The sequence below is a fragment of the Zalophus californianus genome, chromosome 4 (assembly GCF_009762305.2).
Source record: "Zalophus californianus isolate mZalCal1 chromosome 4, mZalCal1.pri.v2, whole genome shotgun sequence".
Classification (NCBI taxonomy): domain Eukaryota; kingdom Metazoa; phylum Chordata; class Mammalia; order Carnivora; family Otariidae; genus Zalophus; species Zalophus californianus.
In genome coordinates, this window is record NC_045598.1 from 25,242,065 (window position 1) to 25,264,028 (window position 21,964).

At 43.8% G+C, this 21,964-nt stretch overlaps 1 protein-coding gene across 10 annotated transcripts in view; it reads right to left on the reverse strand.

Moving 5' to 3' along the window:
- PHC2 (polyhomeotic homolog 2) overlaps positions 1-21,964 on the reverse strand; it is a 117,937-nt gene that overhangs the window by 65,984 nt on the left and 29,989 nt on the right. The window contains exon 1 of one of the 10 annotated variants that reach the window (XM_027604158.2): positions 5,768-5,790. The exons of the other annotated variants lie outside the window; for them this stretch is intronic. The gene's annotated coding sequence lies outside the window, so the exon portion shown is untranslated. Of the gene's footprint in view, positions 1-5,767; positions 5,791-21,964 lie in introns of those variants that run through there. 10 annotated transcript variants of the gene reach the window in all.

The window sequence follows — 21,964 nt, forward strand, 5'->3', positions numbered from 1 at the left end:
GTCTTTTTGCCACTGCTGCTTCCTGACAAGCATAACTAAGTCAGGACAGGGATCATGGACAGCAGCCAGGCTTTCAAAATCACTGTTCAAGGGCATGGACATTTGTCTATAAATCCTTTACTAGCCTTCTTTTCTCTTTTTCTTCTTGTTCTACTCCTTCAATCTGGGACATAGCTCAGACCTACTGGGGCCAGGTAGGTCTCACCAACCCAGTGTTGTGTGGCACTTGGGGTTAGGAGTTTGCTCATTTTTAGGAACACTAGCTGAGAGTGCCCTGGAAAAGCGGGCACTGTCCTGTTTTCCTGCTTCTATCTGGGTATGCTGCCCCTAGAACTTATTCCAGGAGTGTAGGCTTCTTCCTTAAGAGTTTCCCTTTATATCCCCTATAGGAGTTTTGGGAATGGAGCTTTATAGACTTTGATGGATTATAAAGAGATAGACTGCCTGGGATAAAAGTCTTCTGTTACGAACACTTTTGTTCTGTATGTAAGTGATCTTTTACCCATTAGGAGGCCAGTGGTCTCTGGCCTGGTCCTCGGAAAAAATTCTTGCCATTTATTGCTCAAGGCCAAGGGCTTTGTCTCATGTAGTCCTCACAACAACCCTAGAACACAGGGATTACTTCCTCATTTTTCCCACAAGAAAACTGAGGTTCAGAAAGGTCCAGTAACTTCTCTGAGCCCACGGAGCTGGCAAATGGCAGGTGTCGGAAACCAGGGTTGCAAGTCCCGCGTAAGAGGCAGAATTACTTGTGTTTACTCCAGTCTAGGCCAATCTGGGCCAGTGAGTTCTTATGAAGTTAACTTGGCTCCTATTGCCTTGTGTCTGACAGACTGTCTCACAAGAGCCATCTCAAGCAGGGAGGTCAGTCCATGGCAAACCTGTCAACTCGGACTCTCCCAGTGTCTGCCTTGTACCCTGGCAACATGCAGCAGTCACTGGGGCACGTCTCATATTTGTAGGCCTTTCCTTTCAGAGGTATTTTCCGGTATCTTACCTTCATATATGGCTGGTTCTGTTAGCAGTGTTTACAAAGCCAACTTTAACTATTTAATTGAAAAGTAATACCAAAGAAAAAGAACCACCCACCTCTCCTTTGGAGAGAAGGGATGAAGGACACCCACCTTTCCTGATTGCCCACTCCATGCTGGGCACAGTGTCAGGGAGGCAGCAAGATTTAGCAGAAAGAGGAGGAGCTCTGTATTCAGAGAGGGCTGTTTTGATTCCCGACTCTGCCCTTGTTGGGAGATCTCAGGCAGGTAACTTCGCCTCCCTGGGCCTCAGTTTCCTCATTTGTAAAGAGTGCCAGTGATACAGAGTCTTAAGAGCTATTGGGGAAAGTAAATACGAAAATGCAAGCAGAGCACCCAGCACAGTGTGCAGCACAGAATAGGCATTTAATAATTATCAGCCGCTCTTTGCCAGCTTGCAGTGTTGTTTTAGAGTAGCAGTTACCGATGAGGACGCAGGCTCTGAGCTGTCACTCGCCCGAGACCGTAGAGCTGTTAGGTGGGTCCCGGTAATCAGGGAGTGATGTGAAAGTGGAGCGGGGAAGACTAAAACTTTGGGCTTGTAATCCTTTGCAATTACAGAATAGACTCTTAGTCCAGGCTCGATTGTAAGCTTTTCTCCAGAGTCCAAAAAAGCCCCATTCTCAGATCTCAGGAATTTTCTTCTTAAGAAACCAAAAATAAGGGGAAAAAAAGCCCACCTCCACCTGAACCTGAAAGAAGTGGTACCCAGGGTAGCCGTAGCCACGGAGTGCGTGCGCGTGGGTGAGAGGGGTGCTCACGCGTGCGCACTCAGGTACGTATGGGGGAGGGGGAGGGAGGGGAAAGCGAGAGCCCCGAAGCTATGACCAGGTTAAGTTCCTCACGCAACACCAGCCTCTGTGCAGTAAAAGTACCTTAGGAATGCAGAAAGTAAGTGATCACTAAACATTCTTCTTGGCGCTGTTGTTCAAACAATGATTGATTTCTCGGCTGTCCAGGTGTTTGGATTAATATTGACTACATTACATCGTCCGCCGGCGTCCATCTTGAGATTTAAGCTTCCTTTCTCCACCCCCTCCTCCCATCCTCTCGGGGACAGTTTCCTCCATGGGCCCTCACTGCTTTGGCCCAGCCCACCATTTAGACGCTTCGGCCATTCCTAAGAGGCTTTCTCTTGCTCTGCTTCTGCCCTGGCAACTCGTCCTGGCAGCTGTTTCAGAGCTTTGGAATCACAGAGCAATTCCGGAGTCCCCCAGGCCCAGCTCTGGGGCCTTCTTTCCCTCATTTGTCCCGAATAATGGCCTCTAATTGCTATTAACATTCCTCTCTAGCAGAAACAGACTGCACGTCTGTGGTCAGCCTATGATCTACTGTGACCACCAGCCTTCTGCTTCCTATTGTATTGGGAATGTTGTGCTCTCTTCCATTTATTTTTTTATTTTTATTTTTTAAAGATTTATTTATTTGACAGAGCACAAGCGGAGGGAACAGCAGAGGGAGAGGGAGAAGCTAGCCCCTGCCCCCCTGCAGGGAGCCCGATGTGGTGGTCCATCCCAGGACCCTGGGATCATGACCTGAGCCGAAGGCAGATGCTTAACCGAGTGAGCCACCCAGGCGCTCTGCTCTCTTCCATTTTATACCCATACGTTTGCTTTTCCTCTCTTAGCGTACCGGCTGGCTCACAGCTTCTTATATATCTAACCTGCTCTGTAACTGTTTGCAGGGGAAAATGATCTCAGTGGGGTAGATGCCCCTCCATCTTCCACTTTTTCCAGCCAAATACAACTTTACCCTACTTCTTTGCTCGAAATGTAGGTAGCTCATTTTGATAGCTAGAATAGGCAGAAATAGGACTACAGAGTGGAAATTATAAGGAGATAGATTTCAACTCCACAGAGAGAAGTACTCACCAACACCTGGAGCTGGGAACATGTGGAGCGAGCTATGCGAGGTGGGGCTATGCGAGGTGGAAGGAGGGCTGTGCGAAGCGAGTTCCCAGTGGATGGAGGCGAGCGGCCAGTGTTGGAGCAACCACATGGCAGGTGTGAGGCATGCAGCCTTGCCTCTAGGATCTATTTTAACACTGCTAGCATCTAATTCCATGAAAATCTTTTACTGGATGCTAGAAATCCACCCGAAATTTTAAGCTTTTTCCCTATTTTTAAACTCTCCCATTTATGAATGTTCTAAATGGGAATCTTGTTTGTCAAGGGGCAGGACGGCGTCTAGATGGTTTTTACCATTCTGGTTACTAATGGAAAGAATAAGCTCCATTCATATGAACTTCCTGATTCTTATCATCTACTCAGATGGAGGAAACCACTGTTCTTATTTCATGGATGGGGCAGCAACAGAGTGGCAAAGTAGGAAAGCTGATCTCTTTCGGATTCCCAGAATGCTAGTTAACTGCCCAACTAGCTCATCCAACCACCATCCATCTCTCCATCCTCTACATGTTTATTGAACAATTACTATGTGCTTGGTACTGAATGGAATACAATAATGATTAAGATATTGACTCTTCTTACGGAGCTAACAGTTTAAGAGAAGTAAGAAAAGTACATAAATAAATATAACAGGAGTAGGCAAACTTCTTCTATAAAAGGCCAGATAGTAAATAGTTCAGGCTTTGCAGATTACATATGGTCTCTGTTGCATATTCTTATTTGATCCTCAACCATCACCCTACCCCCACCATTTAAAAATGTAAAAGCCATTCTCAGTTCTGGGACCTTACATAAACAGATTATGGGCTGGATTTGGCCCGTGGGCCCCAGTTTGCTGATGTTTAAACATACAATAAGATGTAAAGTGATAACCTTTGGTTGAATCAGAAGTTTCATTTGCGGTAGGTCTTTAAAGATGGGTTTGGGGGCGCCCGGGTGGCTCAGTCGCTAAGGGTCTGCCTTCGGCTCAGGTCATGATCCCAGGGTCTTGGGATGGAGCCCCGCATCGGGCTTCCTGCTCGGCAGGAAGCTTGCTTCTCCCTCTCCCACTCCCCCTGCTTGTGTTCCCTCTCCCGCTGTGTCTCTCTCTGTCAAATAAATAAATAAAATCTTAAAAAAAATCCTTAAAAAAATAAAATAAAGATGGGTTTGATTGAGACTTTGGAAATGGGAAGGGGGTATGCTAGGTGGGAGGAGGGCAATTACACATGAGCCCTGTTTTCTATTTTTAGAGCAGAGGTTTTCAAAGAATGGGCAGTATCACCTGGAAACTTACTAAAAATGCAAGTTTTCAGGTCCACAGTGGTTCTCAAAGTTTGGCAAAAATGAAAATCACCTGGAGGTTTTGGAAAACAGATTGCTGGGCCCCACCCCCAGATTTCTGATGCTGCTGGTCCAGGGACCGCACTCTGAGAACAATAGTCTTAAAGAATATCTTGTTTCATCTGCATACAGGGCGTGGATGCTCTGCAGAGCACCAGGTTCATTCTATTTAGTGCACAGATTCAGAAAGGGGCTTGGAGCCCCTGGAGATTGGGTGACAGCTCTTTACCTCCACAGCAGGAGCTCTGAGTCTTGTTAGGCTCACCCACTGGAGGCAGCAAGTCCTTGTGGGGTGCTGTGTGGTTAGGATAGTTCTGTCTGAATCTTGGTTATTGGCATACATTCTTTCTTGCTCCTGATACATTTCTGTATTTTTACCACTGCTACAAGATGGTCCTCTCGGCATTATTCTGGGGACTACCTCCTTTGATCGGGCAAAAAAAAAAAACAAAAAAAACAGTGCTTCTATTTTAGCATTTAGATTAAATGACTTCGAAAAAGTCAGCTGTGGGGCTCAGAGAGGCTGGGCTGAGGAGGGGGCAGAAGGGCAAGAGAGCACACAGAGGAATCTCAGAGGAGGCTACGGGCAGGCAGATGCAGGAGGAGTCATTAATCTGGTAGACAATGAATGGCAAAAGGCAATTAGCTTGCCTGGGGTTGTAGCAAGCCAATGAAGTATGCAGTATGGCAACTGAGGGTCTAGTGTAAGGGCAGGGTCATTGCTAGGGAACTCAAAAGGAGGACAAGATAAGGGAGGGTAGGGGTTGGGAAAACCATCTGGGGCTGGGGCTGGCAGGAAGGGAAAGGAAAGCCCTCACGGTCTCCATGGATATTTATTAGCCAGTGGAAGTGTCCAGGTGTAGTCGTACACTTGTCAGGGTGCCCCATGCTCTTATGCTAGGAGACAGCCTTGAAAATGAACTAGGTGCTTCAGTGCACGTGCACACACACCAGTGCACATGCACCACACACCTGCGTGAACGAGACACACAGACACAAACGCTCTCTTTATATTACTCTTCATCCACCTGCCAAGTCTAGCCAGGCGGAAAGGTAGGCTGAAGACCGCCCGGCTAAATAATGGAAGGACCACATGCCTAAACGCTGTCGGAGTTTTAGCAGGCACAATTCTGAACTTCATTCAGTTTATGGGGCTTCCTTCCACATTGTAAAGCATACTTGTTTTTTCTCCGTCACACGCCTCATTCACATGCGCATTCTCACGCTCTGTGCCTCGCAGGAGCTCTATAGCCACGCTAATGGATTCTTCTCCACCTACCCACGTTCTCCATACACATTCATTTATTCATCCTCACTTGGAGTCATTTTCATATATTAAAACACTACATCCTGCTTCTAAAAATCACTTCAAATGTCAAAGTTGCTTCCATAGCTTCTGCTCCTGCTGTCTGCAGAAACGCTAGCTTTGTCATTCTTATAAAAAAAAAAAGGTACCAATATCGGCCTGACTGAGGAAAGAGCCCAACCCAAAGCAGATTGTCCTACCGTGGGATGCAGGTTTGTGGCTGTGGTGTCCCCGCCTTCAAGACCATCCCATTTATCTCTCTTTGTTTCACTCCCTCTCTCTTCCTGCACAACGCTGCAATCACACACATACTCCGGTTTGGAGAAAAAAAAAGGACAGCCTAATTTCCTGATGATTATGTTGTTACCTAGCAACAGCCAATCAGGGCCTGGGCTTTTTGCCTGCAGTATTTCATGCAAATAGTTTGGAGAAATTGCAGGGTAACCCTGGCTGCTTAGTCTGTCTTCTCAGGGGACACATTACAGAATAAAACCAACCCCAAAGGGGCCTACTGAAGTCAGGCACATGCCTCGGGTAGCAGGCCATCTGATCTCTTTCCCTCATCCCCTCCGCCTTGTACCCTCTGACAAAAGCATGCAGGTTCCACAGACGGACACTCAGGGAGGCCAAAAAGTTGAAAAGAGGCTTATTAGCCGCCATCCTTTACCCTGGATTTCTGTACTGATAACTACAGCTCAGAGAAACCTCTAATACTCTGGAAACCATACATTCCTGGGAAGGCGAGGAATACCACATTCTCAGTAGTTGTCAGGGGAGGACATGAAGGAGAATCCTCCACAGCCCTCCTGTTCAGAAAGGAGCTAAAACCTGGCATTTCTAGCCTGATTTAAGAGGCTTATCTATGTCCATGCTGACCTGTCTTACAGGAGAAAACCCATTGTTTGCAACTGCATTCTTCCTGGTGCCAACCTGGCAAATCTTCATTCAAATGTTTGAACAATGAGAGAAGCCACATCACTCATAAGACCCCTTTAAGAGATGTTTCTGTGCTTGTTTTCCCAAGTACTGAGCATTTGATGTAAAACGCTGTTGGGAGCCATGCCTACCAACTTTCTGTAAGGTCCAGGGGCTAGATCACTCAGAAGACAGTGTCCAGGTCTGTCTCCTCTGGGAGAGTGGGCCAGGTTTCAGATGGTAGGAACCAGATTTCGGTAGTTTGTTTTGTTGTTGACTCAATGCTCAGTAATCCTGCATGAAGGCAAGTGACCTCAGCTGCTGGATAGCTCCTCACTGTGCCCCTAATATGGACTCTAGCAGGCAGTCTTGGGAAGGTGTGTTGTTGGCTACACAGGGACAGTGCATAGAAAGATCAGCCCAAGTTACTGCCAGGATGGAAAACCAGTTCAAATCCCCTATCTTATTGAGTTGTAGCTTTTACATATTTGTTAAGACAGAGATGATTATACTCCAATCATTATACAGAGGTGGTGACAGCTCTCCAATATTTGACACTCACAGCCTTACCATCCTGAGCCATATTATAGAACACCCTCCCAAAACAAACAAAAAACAAACAAACAACAAAAAAAATCTGTCAGTCTGCCTTTGTTCAGAAAGGCAGAGTTAACGAATCCCACTCACCTGGAGGGTTGGATAACTCTTCCCACCCTGGTCTATAGTACGTTTCAGAAGATTCTTTGAGTCAGGCACCTTTATCCTTATTACCTTGGAATACATACTATAAACGCCATTTTACAGAAGAGGAAACTGATGAGTGACTTGCTCAAGCTATATAGTTATAAAGTGGCAAAACTGGGATTAAAAAGCAGGTATTTTTACTCAAGTCTGAACTGCAATGTCCAGATCATCCCTGATCATGCCCAGGTCGTTACAGCAATAAAAATAAAGGGGAAAAAAAGAGGTCAGCAACAGAAAGCCACCTTTCAAAATAAAAAAAAAAAAGGATTTTTTTTGCATTTAGTATAGGTACCCAAAGTTTTTTCATCTAGTGTTAACTGCTAAACCTTCCGTGACTCGTACCTCTTGCTGCACATTTGAACTACTAGATAAGCATATCAGAAATACGTATGCCTGAGTCCCACTCCACACCAATTAAGAATTTCTAGGGGCGGGCGCCTGGGTGGCTCAGTTGGTTAAGCGACTGCCTTCGGCTCAGGTCATGATCCTGGAGTCCTGGGATCGAATCCCGTATCGGGCTCCCTGCTCTGCAGGGAGTCTGCTTCTCCCTCTGATCCTCCCCCCTCTCATGCTCTCTCTCTCTCTCATTCTCTCTCTAAAATAAATAAAATCTTAAAAAAAAAAGAATTTCTAGGGGCTACAGGGGAGGAAGTGTTGTTGTTGTTGTTGTTGTTTTTTAAGAGAGAGAGTGCATGGGGTGGGGAGAGGCAGAGAGTGAGAGAGAGAATCATAAACAGGCTCCCCACCCAGTGTGGAGCCCAATGCGGGCTCGATCTCACAACCCTGAGATCATGACCTGAGCCAAAATCAACAGTTGGATACTTAATGACCTGAGCCGCCCAGCCACCCTGGCAGTGTTTTTAAAGAGCTTCCTAGGCAGAGCACAGCACTTTGAAAAATGGCCTGGTAGTTTCTTATATAACTAAATATACAACTACCTCCATTCCTAGGAATTTGTTGAAGCAAAATAAAAACATATGTCCACAAAAAGACTTGTACAAACATGTTGCTAGCAGCTTTATTCACAATAGCTAAAAAATGTGGTATATCCATACCGTGGAATACTACTCAGCAAGAAAAAAAGAACAAACAATTGATATTGGCAACAAAATGGATGAATCTCAAAAATGCTATGCTGGATGACCAAAAAACCCCACCCTTATACAAGAGTACAGTCTGAGTGGTTTCATTTCTATGAAGTTCTAGGAACAGGAAAAGTTAATCTATGGTGGGAAAAATCAGAGTGATGGTTGCCTCTGCAAGTGGGGGATGGAAGTGGGGGTAGGGAGTGACTGCGGAGGGGGTATGAGGGAACTCCTGGTGCGGGCAATGTTCCAGATACTCAGAGAAGGTTGTTTTACATTGCTGTGCTCATCTGCCAAAACTCACAGAATGGTGTATTTCAGATTTGTGCCTCTCACTGTCAGTAAATTTTACCTCAAAAAAAAAAAAAAAAAAAAGAAACAAATACTGAACTTTAATGACATGCATGCTGAAGTGTTTAGGGGTGAAATGTACTGATGCTTGAAACTTACTCTGAAATGTGTGACAAGATGTTAAGACGGACTGATGAGTGGATAGATGGATGGAGAGTTGGACAGATTCGAGATAAGGCAAGATGGCAAAATGTTAATTGTAGAATCCAAATACATGTAATATTAACTGGGTGATTTTTTTTCAACTTTTTGGTATGTTTAAATTTTTTCAGAATAAAATTTGGGGGGAAGCTCCCCAGGTGATTCCAATGAGCAGACATGGGAGTAAAATATAAATTTCAGTTCTCTTAGTTGAAAGGATGAAATGAATAATGCTGCCCCTAATTTCCAGAGATGATTGTAATCAACCCCCAACACACACACGGAAGAAAAGAAAAGCAGAATCCCTGGCATAAATGTCCAGGTTGAAACAAGACGTCTAGGGTCAGGTGAAATCTTGCAGAGATACTAGGGCCAACTTCACGGACTCACGTAGGACACATCACTCAACGTACAGTCTGATGGGACAAACTACTTGAAATCAGGACAGGTCTGGAAAATCTGGGCAATATCATATTTATGCTCTAAGAACTAAAAACTGTAACCCAGCCTCAGCCCGTGTGAGGGTAAAGTGCTATTCACTACTCTGTCTATGGCTTAAAAGTGCCTAGTTAGCACCTGATTCCCCTCCAGGGCTTGCACCTCTGGTCTTCTGAGACTCTAATTTCCCTAGCTCCACTCCCCCCTGGCGGCCCACAGAGCCACAGGGAGAGTGCAGGGTCAGGTATTTAGGGAGGAAGGAGCTGGTGTGAGATGCCCCAAGGGATCTGAGTGGACAGCTGATTCCAGCAGGAGGGGGAGAGAGTGAGGGAGGGCAGAAGGGGAAAAGTGCCGTCAAGTGCAATATGGAGGGAGCCCCTATTCCCGAGCTGCCCCATTTATTCTGCATAATTGCTTCATTTCCACTGGCAGTGTATCTCAAAATGAATTTCATTACTGGTGCCTTGGATATCATATTGATTACCAGTTTCATCGATTCTTATCTTGCTAATTAGCATATAAATTAGCCATTTGGGGGAGGCATTAGGCAAAATTGAATTTTCTCCTTAATCTTCTTTCAGAAGGTAAATGAAAATGGATGTGGCCTGTGAAGGCCCATGGCCTTCCTATGACACAATCTACCTGTTTTCCCAGCCGAGGAACCCTCTTGTTGAGGGACGGAGGAGACTCGTGGAAGAAGCCTTCCTACCCCATGACTGATATTACAGCAGTCAGAACCCCTTAAGAGTTATCAAGAAAATCTTAGACTGAGGACAGGTCTGCAAGTGGAGTCGTGTTTCCTTGGAAATGACCCTCTGAGCTGACAGCCAGCAGCATCCGTCTCCCACATACAAGAGGAGGTGCCGTGATGCAGCAATCCCTATGGTGTCCTCCTCCATGGCTGGAAGCCAGAACACGGTTCTGCTCTTTGGTTTGGTGGCAAGATGCGGGGTCTGGGGCCAGATGGTCTGGGTCTGGCTGGGAATGCCCACTCTGCCAGCTGTGTAATCTTAACTCCTCGAAGGCTTAGTGCCTTCATCTATAAAATGGGAATAATCGCAGCACTGACTTCATTGGGTAGCTGTGAGGATTAAGAGAGAGCTCTGGCACACAGGAGAGCTCACAGAACGTTAGCATTCTCCAGCAGAGAAGAATTTAGGAAACTGGACGCCAAGCGTTCTCCAGAGGGAGCTGCTCAGCTTCAAAGTAATCCTTACTCCAACTCCCAGATGCTCAGTCCCAGAACAGTCCCTTCTCCCTTAGTCACAGGCCATTTTTCAGGCTAGCTCAGTCCTTAGAGTCTCCACAAGCTCACATCACCTGGGAGCAGGTTGAAAATTAAGAATCCTGGGTTCCACCCGAGACCTGCCCCTGCCGAATCAGCATCTGCATTATAACAAGATTCCCAGGTGATTCATATGCGTATTAAAACTTGAAAAGCCCTGTTTCAAGTCATCCCCTGTTACAGACTGAGTGTGTCCTCCCCAAATGCCTAAATTGCAACCCTACCCCCCAGCGTGTTGGCCTTAGGAGGTGGGGCCTGTAGACAGTGAGTAGGATTAGATGAGGTTGTGAGGGTACAGCCTTCAGAAACAGGATTAGCTCCCTTATAAGAGCTAACAAGAGCTTGCTTCCCTGCTCGGCTCTCTGCCCTGTGAGGCTACAACCCAAAGTTGGCCACCTGCAACCCAGAGAGGGCTCTCATCAGAACTGATGACCCTGGCTCAGACTTCCAGCCTCCAAAGTTCTAAGAAATAAATTTTGGTCCTTTCTAAGCTACTAGTTTATGGTATTTTGTTAGAGTGGCCCAGGCTAAAAGTCTTGCATGGTCAGAGAAGGAAGGGCCTTGGAGATTACCAGGTCAAACGCGCTGCTCAGAGAGCGAAGGTTAAGTCACCTAGACTCAGTCCATGGCAGAGCCCGGATGAAGCTTTCGGTCCCCTGACCCTGAGGCTAGCCCAGGTTCTGCAGGGCCTTCCTGAGGCTGTTGCCTCCAGCAGCAGAGGTTCTGCTCCCTCCCCTTGCAGTGGCTTCAGCGGTGGGGGGTTCCCCCCAGCCTGAGATGCATCCATAGTGAGCTTTGGAAGAAGGAACTTAGGTTCTATTTGGACTACGTTGGGGGTGTGAGGCCTGGTTACTCAGATGACCTCAGTGGAGGAGACTGATATGATGAAGGAAAATACTGAAGAGCATTCTTCTCATCCTTGATAACCTCTGTGGACTCCTGCCCTCTGAACTGCGAATGCCTCAGGTAAGGACCCACAAGAGCTGCTCATGCCCCACAGAAGGCAGGGAGGTGGCCCAGGGAGTTGGCAGCTGGGAGACAGGGCGAGAGGAGGCCTGTTTTTCAGTGGATACCCTTTTGTTTCTTTGCCGTTTTGTTCCCTATGCATGTAAAACATATTCAGAAATTGGTTAGTTAATAATAATTTTAAAAAAGAATGCCTCCGATAGAAAAGCAATGAAAAACAACAGCCCATCTGACCCTGCCGTTATATCATCTAGCTCCATTTAGAACTGGGCTGCCCTCTCTCTCTTTCTCCTCCTGGAACCTGCAAGTTTCAGCCTCGTGGAAAGCTGGTGTGAAGCCTCTGAGACCGCCCTGCAGATATGGACTCTGACCTCGCCTCGGGGCTATGAGCAAGATTACGTTTTTTCCTCATTAGGTTGTGAAGTGCTTTGCCCACTATTAAATGCTATTAAGTAAGTGTAATTATGCTTTAAACCCACTTCCGCCCCGCTCAGTCTTGGCCAGAGGAAGGAGAGGACTTGCCTCCAGCAGGGTTCTCACTAGGTTTGTAATAATGAGGCAAAATGAAGGGGATGAAGCCTGTTATGAAGGTAATATGCACAGTATTATCCCATTGTTGTGAATTATGTGTTACTGGATGTATAACTCCATGGGAGGATATATACCAAAATGTTAATAATGGTTGCTTGGGGTGGTATGGTCACTGCTGATGTTTATTTTCTTGTTTGTGCTTTTCTTTATTTTCCAAATTGTCCATATTTTTAAATTATCTGGGCTGAGACATCATAATATTCTCAGCATAAAACAAATGAAAAATGAAAACCACAGGGAAAGGGTGCTCATTCTCCATCTGGACAAGTCCTGGTCATTCAGAAGCTGGTGGTGCAGGTCTGTCCACATTGGGCCACAGCATCCAGACACCTGCTGAACCCAGGCTGGAGGCAGTCCGGGTTCCCTAAATACATAAGCCAACGGATCCAGGGGCTATTTGGTATTTTGCAGAGCTAGAAAGCACACAAAGATGGGCGGCATCAGACTCCTAGGATCAGTTCCAGCACAGGGTACAACCCCTGACCCAGATAGTGACCACAAAGTGTTCTTGGGGCAAGTCACTCAATCCAGTTCACTTCACTTAGTGCTGCTGGGAAGGTAGGTGAAAAAGATGCGGTTTCTGCCTTCAAGGGCTTTGACAATCTTGTAAGGATGACAAACATAGATATAAGGAACTATAATGCAAAGCAAAATATGAACAGTTCTGCCACAGATGTGAACAGTGGAGCCAAGCAGTGTGGTGCAGTGGCTTTGGGGCTACCCAGGCCTGGATGGGACACACCTCTGCCATCTGCTGCCAGTGTGACCTAGGACAGCGTGCTGTACCTTGCGGAGTCACTGTTTCCTCAATCTCTAAAAGGGAGATGGCAGCCCTTGAGGGGACACTGTGAGGAACAGGCAGGATGCCTGTGAGGTGCGCTCACACACAAGGTACTGCGATTATTCCTATTTTGGACACTGAGCTGACAGGGGCCTCGAGGGATCACACTGTAGTCACATTATCATCATCACTGTCCCCATTTGGAAAAGTTCCATGGAGCCATATGATTACAGGTGAATGGGCACAAAAAGCCTCGGTTATTTGTTCCAAGTTTTCCTGGCTGATGCCATAGAAACAGGCCCATCTTTTTCTCTGCTATAATGGACTTAAACATGGCTGCCTTTGGAGATGTGTAGGGGGCCTGCTTAGCCTCTGGACCACTTTCTTGTTTTCTAAGCCTTACAAGGCTCAACAGGTGGCTTATGTCTTAGGGCTGTAACTCAGTCCACTCTTTTGAAATTTCCATGGCAAGGCCCTTCTACCAGTCATTGAATTTGGCAAAGGAGCAGGTGCTACTGGAACTAGGGAAAGGAGGGCACAAAGGAAGAGAAGTCATAGCACTGACCCCACGCACTTTTAGGTGGGAATGTTCGGGATATATGTGGGGCAGTGGCATGGGGGAGGAAGCTTTAAAGTATTTATAATACTGGGGCACCTGGGTGGCTCAGTCGGTAAAGCGGCTGCCTTCAGCTCAGGTCATGATCCCAGGGTCCTGGGATCGAGCCCCGCATCGGGCTCCCTGCTCAGTGGGACACCTGCTTCTCCCTCTCCCACTCCCCCTGCTTGTGTTCCCTCTCTCGCTGTGTCTCTGTCAAATAAATAAAATCTTTAAAAAAATATTTATAATACTAAATGAATGTAACTAACTCACAATTACACCTAGTTTTCTCAGCAACTATGTTTCTGAAAATTGTCAATATTTTTATTTATAAGGCCTTGGGGGCTCATAGAAATCAGTAAGAAAAAAATATATAACTTAGTAGGAAAATAGGCAAAGGATATGAATAAGCAGTTCACCATCACTTGTAAAAAAAATTACAAGTGACAAACCTATAAAAGGATGTTTAACCTGACTAATATTTAAAGAGATACAAGGGTGCCTGGGTGGCTCAGTTGGTTAAGTGTCTGCCTTCGGCTCAGGTCGTGATCCCAGGGTTCTGCATCAGGCTCCCTGCTCAGCGGGGAGTCTGCCTTTCCCTCTCCATCTGCCTTTCCCCCAGCTCATGTGCTCTCTTGCTCACTTTCTCTTTCTCAAATAAATAAAATCTTAAAAAAAAATGAAGAGATGCAAATCAAAATAACACCGATAAGACTGGCAAACATTTAGAAATTTGGTAATACCCAGGCTGAATAAGGTGGGTAAATATATTTCTTATACTGCTGGTGGGAGTGCGATTTGGAATATCCTTTTTGGAGGGCAATTTGGCAAGAGATATCAACATTTTAATGCACATACCATTTGACCCAACAATTCTGCTTATAGGAATTTATATCCTAGGGATATAAATTCTCAATGTATTTTAAGATATATATTAGGATGTTCACTACAGCACTGTTGGTCACAGCCACAACCTGGAAACAAACCGAGTGTTCATGAGCAATGCCACAATAGGAATGATGAAAACACCAGGCGTAATAACAGAATAGTAACTGCTAATATTTATTGAGCACTTACTATGTGGTGGGTAGTTTCTGATGCTTTACGTACATATCTCATTTAGTCTTTGTGACAATTCTGAGGTAGGTATTGCTACTCACCCATTTTATAAATGAGGAAAATGAGACTCACAGAGGTTAAGAGCCTTGTCTAAAGTCACACAGTAGGTGGCAGGATTCCCAGATAGTCTGGTTCCAGAGGTCATGTGCTCGCTCCCATGCTCGCTTTTGTGCGTGCGCTCTCTCTCTCTCTCTCTCTCTCTCTCTCTCATACACACACACACATCAGAACACTGCATCAGTTAAAAGGAGTTAGAATCGTACACGTTGATATGGAAAGATCTCGAAGACCAATTACTAACTGAAAAGATCCAGGTTGGAATAACATACTTCAGACATCCTCCTCCCTTCGTGTTAATAAAAAAGAAGATATAGGAGTAGATCATTATTTTTCTTTATATTTAAAAAGTAATAAAAGCATCAGGGGAATTATCTGAAAAGGGAAGGACTCCAGTCCAAATATAAATTCTTTCCTAATGTAAAAATTACCACTGTTTTGTTTGGGAAGAGGGCTGGTCAATGTACATTTCAATGGTGGGTTTTCCTAAACTAACCGATTTCCTCAGGATAGTAAGGGAGAGAATGAAGGGAGGGTAGTAAGACAATCTTGAAGGCCAAAGTAAGATCTAGCCTTAAAAGTGAGACAAGGAGCCTTTGCAGATTTGTTTATAAAAAGAAGGGGTTGGGTGCCTGGGTGGCTCGGTTGGTTGGGCGGCTGCCTTCGGCTCAGGTCATGATCACAGAGTCCTGGGATCGAGTCCCACGTCGGGCTCCCGGCTCAGCGGAGAGCCTGCTTCTCCCTCTGACCCTCTCCCCTCTCATGCTGTTTCTCTCTCGCTCGCTCTCTAGTAAATAAATAAAATCTTTAAAAAAATAAAAACAAAAAGAAGGGATTGATACAATTCAATTTTTTTGAGGAGGAGTGTTCCAAGGGCTGCGTGTGGGATAGAACAAGCTGCAGAAACGCAGGAAGAACGTGCGCAGGCATTACCATCGCAGTGTGAACAGGAGGTTGGGAAAGTCTGGATTAGCATGCAGGGTGTGGATTTTGTTAGGAAACGCGGCACAGCTGGTGTGTGTTGGAGGAAACCCAAGTTACGGCAGGGCACTCCACGCGTCTGGCCGCTATCTGTCATTTCTCCTCTCTCCGTTCTTTTGGATTCTGATGGCTTCCGCCTCAGTCAGGTCCTCATCATAATGTGGCTGGGTTCCTGTACTGTTCTCACAGGTTTTCCCTCTGTCTAACGTCCCTTCTCTAATTCATCATGCCCAGCCGCCCTGGTTTAAGATGTCTATATAAATAAATCTATGCTTTCTACTGACTTTTCAGCCCCCTTCCTTCAATACCTTAATAGTTAAACTTCAGGAAGGAATTCATGCAATTTCATGTGAGAGTTACTGCCTTCTGATGGTTGTTGGCCCCACCTATCCAAAATCCCTGTTCATTCCTTCAACAGAGTACTGAACATCAACCATGTACCAGGGGTTATTCTCAACACTGGGGACACAGCAGCGGAGCACTGGGGATACTTCCTTGTGGGGTGTGCATTCCAGCTGGGGGGAGACAGAAAACCAATATCTGCAGTGTTAAATACCTCAGAGAAAAGTAAAGTAGGACCAAGGGGACAGGGGTCCTGGGGTGGTAGGGAAGGTTGTTAGTATATAGGGAAGGACTTTTTTTAGGGATATCTGAGCAGAAACCTGATAGAAATGAGGGAAGAAGTGAGCTATGTAGCTATCTGGAGAAAGAGCATGCCAAGCACAGAGGAATTGCTTTATGTGAAGGCCCTAAGGTGAGGTGATGACGCTTCATGTGTTTGAAGAAGAGTGAAGTTAAAAAAAGGGAAAGCCCCAGTGTGGCTGAGGTGGGGTGCGAGGGGCTGAGCAGAGTGTGGTATGGTGCAAACTGAACCGTGGGGGCCAGTGGTTCTCAACTGAGGGCAATTTTACTCCCTAGGGGACATTGGGCAATGTCTGAAGGTATTTTTGGCTTTCACAGCTGGAGGCTGCGGTGCTCCAGGTACCCCGTGGGTAGAGGCCTGGCATGCTGCTAAACAGCTGCTGTGCACAGGTCTGCTCCTACATAAAGAATTATCTGGCCCAAATGTCATAGGGTCGAGGTTGAGGAACACTGATATAGGGCCCTGTAGACCAGTGCAGGGACTTTGGCTTTTACTCCCAAGCAAGCTGGGAAGCAATTAGGGGCTGGGAGCAAAGAGGTGACATGGTCTCAGCTATGTTTTGAAAGTCTCGCTCTGGTTGCTGCCAGGAGACCAGACTGCAGAGGGACCAGGGCCAAAGCACGGACCTGTCAGGAGGCTTCTGCAGAGATCTGAGCAGGACATGATGGTAGTTGGCACTAGGGTGTCTTGATAAACGAAGTGAGAAGGCGTCTGATTCTGAATGTATTTTGAAGGTTGAGCTGAGAGAATGTGCTGATTTCATCAAAAGGAACTATAATCACTTGGCCTTCTTACTCGGCCACCTGTATGCCAAGCTCATCCCTGCCTTTGTTCTTGCTCTTCTCCTCCTCCTGCCCTGGCGAGCCTTTCTTATTCAGGCAAAGTCTATTCAGTCTGGATTTCAGGATGTCAATCAAGAACCTTTCTTAAACAACAGAGCCCTCGCTTCTCCAAAGCAGCTGTAGCTTTTCTAGTCCACACCTCTCAATTTAATCCTCAATATGATTCTAACTGTACAAGTATATACTGAGATAACATGCTTTATGGGGAAAACTGCCTGGGTGCCTGCTATCCCTTTATTAATATGGTACTGGGTATCCTAGCCACCCCCTTCTGGCAGAACAAGAATTCAAATGTATAAAGTAAAAGTGTAGGGAAGGAAGAGACAAAATTGCTATTTTTTGCAGATTGCATGATTGTATATATGGAAAATCCAGCTGAATCTACAGTTGAATGAATAGGAGTTTGCAAAATTTTTTAGACAGCAAAATCAATGTATAAAAATCAGTTATATTTCTTTTTTTTTAAATATTTTATTTATTTATTTGACATAGAGAGAGAGAGAGAGACAGAGTGAGCACAAGCAGGGGGAGTGGCAGGCAGAGGCAGAGGGAGAAGCAGGCTTCCCACAGAGAAGGGGGAGCCCAGCCCGATGCGGGACTCGATCCCGGGACTCCGGGATCATGACCTGAGCCGAAGGCAGTGGCTTAACCAACTGAGCCACCCAGGTGCCCAAGTTATATTTCTATATACTAGCAACAAAGGGTTATAAATGGAATTTGAAAAGATAAACTATTTATAATAGAAACAAAAAAATTAAAGCACTCAGGAATAGACCTAGCAAAAGATGTACAAGACACTTATGGGGAAAATTATAAAAATTCACTGAAAGACACTTAAAATGACCTAAACAAATGGAGACATATACTATGTTTGTTACTTGGAAATCTCTGTATTATATAAATTTCATTTATTCCCAAATCAACCTACAGATTAAGTATAATTCCAATGTAAGTCTCAGTAAGTTTTTTAAAAATAAACTTGGCAAGCTGATTCTAAAATGTATATGAAAAATACAAAAGACCAAGAATAGGCACATCACGCTTGAAGGGAAGAACAATGTGGGGAGAATTGCCCTATCAGATATCAAGGTATAGTAATTTAAAAAGTATATTAGCTCTGGGATAAACCTTGTTCTTGAGAACCAACTGCTAGCATCTCTTACCAACTTTGCATTCTGTGACATCATGTTGGTAGCTTGCAACTGGTCATAGTGGGAGTATTTATAACACACAAATTGGCAAAAATCAGGTCTTTTTGTGTGTATTGGAGAGGAGAGAGTAGAGCTGGTTGTGAAATATCTACCAGCATACCACTGAATGAAAGCAAATAAGAGATTCTCCAAACAGATCCGAACATTTGTGAACACTTGTTCTATGACAGTTGGATATATCAGATCAATCAAGAAGGGATGGACATGTCATTAAATAGTGCTGGGAAAATCAAGAATCTATATGGAAAAAAACCCAGGCAAACCCCAAACTGATTCCCTAGCTTACGCCAAAGCCCCAAGCTTTTAATTAAATATTTAAGTGGAAAAGGCAAAAATATAAGACTTTTAGAAGAAAATGTGGGAGAAAGCCATTATGACTTCAGATAGGAAAAGATCTTTTAAACAAGAAAAGGTTGATAAAATTTGACTACATTAAAATTAAAAACTACTATTGATTAAAAGGTATCATAAAGAAGGTGAAATTCAATGGGACGCCTGGGTGGCTCAGTCGTTAAGCGTCTGCCTTTGGCTCAGGTCATGATCCCAGGGTCCTGGGATCGAGTCCCACATCAGGCTCCTTGCTCAGTGAGGAGCCTGCTTCTCCCTCTCCCTCTACTGCTCCCCCTGCTCGTGCTCTCTCTCTCTCTGACAAATAAATAAAAATCTTAAAAAAAAGGTGAAATTCAAGCCTTTCCCTGAAGATAACATTTTCAACACACATAATCAAAAAATAATTTGCATCCAAAATATTAAAAAATATCTATGAATCAAAAGAAAAAGATACAACAGAAAAAATGGACAATAGAATGGGATTTTCTCTTTTGTGAAATAGTACATGGCCCATAAACATAAAATTTTTCTTCCTTATTTAATAGCCAGGAAAATGCAAATTAGAACCATAATGAGAAAAAATTTCATATCTATCAGATCAAGCAATTTTAGCATTTGCCAATATCAAACACTAGGGAGGATGTGGAGCAATGGTAACTCTCCTAAGAGAGGGCAGGAGTGTAAATTCATATAACCACTGCAGAAAACAGTTTGTACTTCACAATAAAGTTGAGCATACCTATACCCCATACCCCATGCCCCCAGAAATTCTATTCTTATGTATGCACCTATCCTAGAAAATCTCTTAATAAGTTCATAAGGTGACATGGATGATGATGCTCATGGCGGTGTTTGTTACTGCAAAAACTGGAAATGTTCATCAAAAGCAGCATGTAAAAACAATTTTTTGTATATTAACTCAATAGAATAGTATACAGCAGTAAAAATGAATGATGTAAAGTCTCATGCATCACTACAGACAAATCTGCAAAGCATAATGTTGAACAATAGAAGTGAGACCCAGAAGAATGGACACAGTAGGATTCCATTTATACAGAATTCAAAGACAGTCAAAACTAAAACATATATTGTAAAAATAACAGCACATTGTTTAGGAAATCATTCATATATGGTAAAGCCATAGAGAAAAGCAAGGGGATACTTATTACAACGGTTGGGAGAATAATACCTCTGGATGGAGGAAGAAGGTAGATGCAACTAGGGAAGTGTCTTCTAAAATTTATTAACTTGGGTGATCAGTAAATGTTGTTCACTTTATAAATATTCTTAAAATTCCACATGTATATATTACACATTCCTCTACACAATTAAACATTTTACACTAAAACAAATGAAAAAAATATATCAAGTGTCTACCATATGCAAAGGCACTGTAATTGCATGCCTAAGACTGACTCAAATTCTACTACCACTCTGCTGAAATTACTTTCATTGTGGTCAAAGACTTTACTGTCACTAATCTAAAAAACATTTTCATTCCTTATTTTCTTTGACATCTCAGCAGCATTCAATGCTGCTAACCATCCTCTTTCCTTGAAAAAGTGTCTCACTTTGGCTTTCATGAAACCATGGTCTCCTGGCCATTCCTTCTCAATTGCTTTCCAAATGGCTTGTCTTCCACCACCTAACCATTAAATGTTGGAGCTTCTCAAGGTTCATCCCTAGAACCTTGTTTTGTTCATACTCTGTTCTCTCTCTCTAGACATTTACATCCATGCCCATGGCTTCAATTACCAACTGTACATCAAAGACTTAGATCTCCAGTTCAGACCTCTCAGTTCTAGGTTGAGGTATCCCATTATTTAGTCAACATCTCTAGTTGACGTTTACAAGTCTCTCAATCTTAACCTGTTAAAAATGAAACTCATGATTTCCCTCCAAAATGTTTTTTTCTAGTAGTCTGTCTCAGTGAATGGTACTACGAGTAGTCCCGGGCAAATACTATTCCACAAAAGGAAATAGCCCCCCTCCCCTGCCCCTGCCCTCCTGTAAGATAAAAGAACTTGCTCTCTTTTCTTCCTTGGAAGGTGTGGAAAACAAGGAAAATTTTGGTTGTAGCTCTAAGTACAAATGAAACCTTTCAAAAAACATCATCTGGAAATTAGGCTTCCTCCATAGAGGGAGCTCAATAAAGTTAGTTCCTTTCCCATAATTAAGAGTTTTTTGAAACATGACAGTACTACTATATAAAGTATTTTCTTCTCCCTTTTCAATCCATTGTGCACATTTTTTGTCTCTTCTTTCCTTTTCTTTGTATTTTTGTACATAATAGGTTCTTAAATAGTTTGATTTTTCTTCATTTTGTTTCTAATTTTTACCATATCTCCCCTAGTCCACCTTTCCATGACTGAATCAGAAGATGGTATTTTAATCAACAAATATTTATTGAGCACCTACTGTGTGCACTCTGGGACAAAGTGGTGAGCAAGATAAGGTTCCTTCTTTCATGTGTTTCATATTTGGGGCAGGAAGCAATTAAAAAGTCAGGTAGTAATATGTGCTAATTAGGGAATTAAAATTGGAAAATGTGACATAGAATGACTGGTGGCTACTTCAGACTGGTGGTCAGGAATGGCCTTTTTGAGGATATTATAGTTAGAACTGAGATCAAATTACAAGGAGACAGTCATTGCATCCCAGAAAAAGTGACTAGTTAGTGCAAAGTACCTAAGATAGAAACAAACTTGGCCATGTTTGACGACTGCATAGTAGACAAGAGAGCAAGTGGTATAAAACCAGAGGAATGCAGGGATTAGAAAACATAGGGCTGTGTACACGCAAAATAAGAAGCTGGAGTTCACTCTTTTATAAATGTATTCTTTTTAATGTCTGTAGGATCTACAGAGACATCTTTTTCTTTCTTGGTTTTGCTTATCTGTGTCTTTTTTTTCTTGATCAGTCTTAGTAAGGATTATAATCTTATTAGTCTTCATAAAGAGCCAACTTTTGTTTTGCTGATTCTCTGTGAATATTTACTATCTCATTAATTTCTATTCTTGTCTTTCTTATTTCCTTCCATTTTCAAGTTTAATTTGTTATTTTTCCTCTAACTTTTTGAGATGGATGAGTTTAAAGCTATAAAATTCCTTCTAATTCAGCTTTATCTACACCCCAGGAGTTCTTATATATAGTATTTTTCATTATCATTCAGTTAATATTTTTGTTGTCCACTATGATTTGTTCTTTGACCCATGGTTTATATAGAAGTATGCTGCTTAATTTCTAAATGTTTGGGGAAGATGGTGTGTTTCCAGTCACTTTTATCTTATTGATTAATATAATTACACTGTGGTCAGAG